We start from the raw sequence: 6,000 nt of genomic DNA, 5'->3' as shown, positions 1-6,000 counted from the left end.
AGTGGGAGTGGACCACTTAGGTTCCACTCGGTCGGGTGGTAGTGTATTTTCACTCTTATCATTTGAGATCTGTCTGAGACACCGAGGCTGATGTATCCTTGGTTGGTATTTATTCTTCATTATGTTCTTGAAGCATTATGATAGATAATATACCTTATGATGGATGTATTTACTGGTATGTTTCTTATATTGATGATTTGCTTTACTTTGCATATGTTAGTTGATGATTTATTATGCTTTACTTTGCATATTAGTAAGATGTTTTAGGAGTGACATTCCTACTATGTTAATATTGATGATCTCTTCAGTGCTTTGGAATGTTACACATGGAGGGATGGCTAGGATCCACAATGGTCTAATGATGCTATTTACGGTTGGGAGGAACCGTGCACTTAGTTATTTATGTTTGTGATATATGGTTATCTTTTGTGATGGATGTTTATATCTTTTGTAATGATGTATCATGTATGATATGTGGTTTCATTTATGTTATTGCATCATGGATTAATATTAGATGATGATGATGTACTTTATTTACTTGGATGTTTATTCTTTTAGGCTTTTCATACCCTGTGATATGTACAGTGGATGATTGAGCTAAACTAAAATATAATTACAAAAGGACACTTGTATATTGTTTAAGTACGTTGGATCTATCATTGTTATTTCATAAAGATGGGATGTTAGATGAATAGTTAATTTAGATGTGATACAACGTTAAGGGATCTTTAAAGAATGTAGCTTGTTATATATATATATGTTATGTTTATTTTCATTTGAATTGTTGCTATTGCTTTCACAAATGTTATGAATGGTTTTATCTTTCATGTTTAAAAAAAAATTGTTTGACAAACTTAGTAAAATTTTTTGGATCCCTTGGCAGGGCATTACATAGATCTAACAAGTCATCATACATATCCAAATCAAAAACTGATAACCATATCATCATGAGACTAATCTAAAATATGAACTGAGTATACAATGACATCAAATCTTAAATCTCCAATGCCATAAACTCACATTGTTACCATAGTCAGATCAATATATCACCAAATAAACCATACCGAACCTGTACCAAATCTAAACCAATGTGTAGAGCTCTCCAAGAGCTTTTCGTTGACTACTCAAAGTCTAAAATCTGACTATATATGCCTAAGTTATGCCCTAATTCGTACTCAAAATAAATAACATCTGCCTTTAGGGCTCTTAAAACCTAAAAAAAAATCCAAATCATAGAACCAAACCTATAGAAAGTTTTAGTGCTCTGAATTAGCTTTCCAACACCTATAAGATCTCTGAAATCCTATATTTTGAGAGAAAGTTATGGTTGTTTTACTAAGACAACCTTTTTACCATTTTCAGTGCGATTTTTTATTTTTTTGGATGAAAATTTCGAGGGGATTAAATTTGATGGCCATCATGGGCTGAAATCAAAAAACTCTTTTATTTCCTCTGAACATGGCCAAACTAAGGCATATTATATATCAAAATTTATGGAAATGTCAACCTGAATCCAATGGTGAGGTCTGTTTTTACCCAGGAGATCATTTCTGCAAGGTCCCCCCGAAAACCCTCACTTAAATGAAACAGCCAAAAAAATATTTTTGTCCAACAATTTCACATGCCCAAATATTTTAACATCCCATCATAACAACAAACTCAAAAACCCTCAGATCTGCAATAAAAACTCATATATCTTGCCCTTTCTTTTATCCTCTCATGCATTCCTATGGATTCAATCTAGGGTTACAACAATAACAAAACTATAGTTTTGATACCACTTGTAAGAAAACTTGCAATAAAGAATATAGTTGTTTCCACATAACCCATAATAGATCTGAAATAAATATAGAATTAGAAATCCACATGCAAGAGAATAGACAACATACCCACAAAATTGTGACACAATATATAACCTGAAAAACCCTCATTGAGAGAAAAACTTAGCCTCCAAAAGCATCCATCACCATGTATTATTCAACAAAAATACCATTGTCATACAATCATGGAAGCCTTCATGGCCATAGCCACAATTGAGCAAACTATGTGAACAAGCATGAATCCACGCATCTCATGCCATGCTTTCAACCTTCACAAATGCTCCCTTGGCTAACCTGTCAAGCCTTGTCCCGCTTGACTCTTGCCTTTCTCACTCTTACTCTTTGTCACACAACAACTACCCTTGTGGCTTCTTATATAGTAGCAAGTCTCAGAAAACCACTAAGTGGTATTACATAAACCGTGTGCTAAAACCATGTGTTACCTAACCCACTGACCCCACATTTAATATTGGGCATTTAATTCTTTTCTCCAATATTATATAATTACATGAAATATTATCACAATGTTATAATACAACTCATCAAGAATATTTCATAGGAATCTTTACATGTTGCATATCCATCTAGATGCAACATTACATAATAAAATAAAATAATAAAATATAACAATATTATGCAATGTGTGCAACACCCATTATCTCAACAATTTCATAAAGTGACCACATGATTTCATGAAGGGACATTGGAAATCAATGTAAACTGGACCCAAGGCATGACCAAAGAGAAGGATTTGCAAACTCCCAAAAGCAGTTCACACTTGGATATAAAGAACACAACACGACTGCATATGTCTGAGTCACAATACTTGAATGTGCCATGTCATTGGAACACAACAATGCTAGGAATCCACATGATGATCAAACACTTGTCATGTGATACCTAATATGAATATTAGTGAACCCCATGCTCATCAAAAAGTTCACATGGTCTGTAAGATCGCTTTGATCCAAGCATCACAAGATAGCTTGAGCAATCTAACTATTTTAGGTTTATAGAGTGATTAAAGATAGTTAAAAAAAAAGATCTTTGTCAACATAGCCATCTACGAAAACCATGAGATATCATGAACTATCATGGTGTATGTAAAAATATGAATATAATAGTTCTGTTTTAGCATGATGATCCAAGAGATGGGAATGAGGAATAAGATTTGAACACAAACATCTTAGTGATTCATACCTAACCATGTGCAAAATTTTAAATCTCCACATTCTTCGTACTCATCACAACATCAAATTAGAACTCATAAAAAAAATGGTGATAAAATCACAAAGAGCCCAAGTTTGAGATGATTTGGTGGATGTGCTTCATGGATCATTTAAAATAAGGAGAAAATTTGTTGAGGTTTAAAAATTCTACTCAAGAACTAGCTCGTGTCGTAATAGGTAGAGCATCAGTTGCATAGCAAGATTGAAATTTAAAGTCATCTCCACCATCTAAATATACTTTGATTGTTTGGATACGTTTATGATATTCTTGAATATGTTGCAGAAGGTGAACTCTACAAAGAGCTCTAATGTTGTAAAAGGAGGTTAGCTACTTACATTTTGTCTCTTGCAAAAAATTTAATATATTTCTATGAAAGCATGTCGTAAACCAGGGCATCGAGTGAAAGAACTTGTTAATTGGCATATAGGGTGAGCTAATTAATAGCTGATTTTGGTTGGTCTGTGCACACTTTTGATAGAAAGTGAAAAATGTGTGAAACCATGGAGGGTAGAAAATAGAGAGCATGATCTTGCGGTAGACATATGGAGTTTAAGGATCTTATGTTATAAGTTTCTTTATGCGGTTCCTCCTTTTGAAGCAAAGGAGAATTCAAATACTTACAAAAGGATCATGGAAGCGGATTTGAAATTTCCTTAAAAGCTGCATGTCAAGTGTAATTATGCTTCATTCTTTCTCTTATTTTATGATTACACTTATAACCATCAAGGAAAAGATATTCAAAGACACATTATATTAAAATGTAAGTCATTCAAAAGAAAAGACATAAAAGACTAGAAAGTAGTCAAGATCCATATGGTCTCAAGATTTAGTTATGAAAAATAAATATCATTCACTTGTGCCTATTTATTGCAAAATCATCAAATAAATCAGGGTTCCATTTTTTCTTGATTTTACTCAAGAGATTTTGAACAACAATAGAATAGAAACTATGATACAAGGAGAGAAGGGAGACATTCTCTAGATAATGGTTTTCATTTGTATTAAATAGCAAAGTCTGTTTTGTTTTGTTGTACTTAGAGAAGGAGGATTTTAGTACATTAAAACATTGAGCTTGTTTATTAAGTCCCTGAACAATGTTGATCTTTGCATTGTCTTGGTTATCTCTAAAAGTAGTTTGGTATATATGATTACTATAACAACCATCTTTTGGACTTTGTGCTTTAGTTGTTCGTGTGTTTGGAAAAGAGGATTCTTCTTTCTCTCTATGTTCTTTCTGTAATGTAGTATTTAAGTAAATGAACTTTGCATTATTTACTATTTATTTCCTTTCAATTAGTTAGTCTTTTCACATATATGTCATGTTTATGGATAGATGTTTTTAAACCTTTCTTACTTTTAGGTTAAAAGCATCATTGATTATAGTCTAGTTGATTCATTGTAAATCATACATAGGGAGCTATATGTAAATGAATTCAAAGGGCACTTACACTTTTCAATAGTGAAGTGACCCAACTGATAGTGCATATTTAGTCTTATTTTCTCAGCATTTTGGAGTTGTATTTCTTTGGAGGACAATCTATTCACTAATATATTTTTGGTAAATTTGCTGGGAAATATGGAAATGAAGATTAGTCTCTGTGCTTGTTTCCTAAGTTGTATGATTATCTCCGTGTACAAGAGATTGGTGAGTCTATATAAAGACCATGCCAAATATGAAAGTCATAAGAAGGCCAAATCCCACTCTCATGGAACTTTAATTGATAGAGGATATAGTGTTGTGTGAATTTTTGGACAGCTATAAAGAAAGCATTTCCTGAGCTGTCAAGAATAATATAAGCTTGGAAGATGATGCCAAGTCCTAGCTAAATTGGAGAAGCCTTGGTGTTGAATTTCATATGTTGAAAGATTTAGTAGTAAAGATCAAAGTGTTGCAAGTATATTAGAAAAGGGTATCACAATTAAATGAAGAGTTGAGAGTTGATGAAGAAGAAGCTCTAGTTATCTTAGTTTCATCCACTTATCTCAATCACCTCATCATGAGTGAGAAAGAAATCCAAACAGTAATAACTCAAACACAAGAAATCTAGACATGGGTCGATGAGAACACTCATGCTAAGAGTGATAACCATGGCAACAGTGACAACAAAGATAAAGAAAAGTTGATACTCAAAGAAGAAGAACCTCCGGTAACATCATCTCACTTCACGTATAGCAACTATGCAATCTTTGTTGATCATGAAGAGACTTAAGGAAACATCGATAAAAGTGCTCTTAAATCTTTTTTTTTCCCTAGTTTTAGAAGGCTTGAAATTTGAAATTAATGATGGTCATCTTACTATGAAAGTTCCTATTTGTGGAAAACTACCAATGACATGTTACTAGAATTTGAATGTTTTGTTTTTAATGAGAATGCTAAAAGTAATATGTCCCATTGTGAAGTTGATGGTCAACCCATTGAAGAATCTTATCAATATGAAAGTGATGTTTATGGTTGTGATGAGGAAAAGGGTGAGAGTCTTGGTGACAACATTTTTTGATATTGTACATCTTTTCTTGAGGAAGTATCTACATTTCATTTTTTTAGTTTGAAGTAAAACCTGGTCGGATGAATGTTGAAGATCAATTCTTAGGGGAAAAAGAGTGCAATGATGAGTTATGTTTGTTCTACAAGAAGTTCTTAATCAACATATTTATATGTATCTTTAGCTTGAGGTTTTTCATTGAAGAAGTCGCTAGTAGGAAATGGTTTGGAGTTTCTCCATTGAGTCATGATTTGTTGTGGCAAAAAGGCTCCTACTTCTCTCAGTCAATAAATGGATTCATCTGACTTTTTCCTTCTTTTGGTTCTTGTGGTAGGCTCTCTTCCTACCTTTTTATATATTTTAAATATATTTTTGGTATGTGTAGTGTTATTTTGAAAAATATGCAAGCTTTATGCTTGCTGGTAATTTAGGTTGATTGGATTTGCCTTACTCCCCTCTGCCCTTTT

The sequence above is a fragment of the Cupressus sempervirens genome, chromosome 8, assembly GCF_028749045.1.
Source record: "Cupressus sempervirens isolate cs-2001-9-10 chromosome 8, ASM2874904v1, whole genome shotgun sequence".
NCBI lineage: Eukaryota > Viridiplantae > Streptophyta > Pinopsida > Cupressales > Cupressaceae > Cupressus > Cupressus sempervirens.
The sequence above is the reverse complement of the archived record's forward strand: the minus strand, read 5'-3'. Positions refer to the sequence as shown.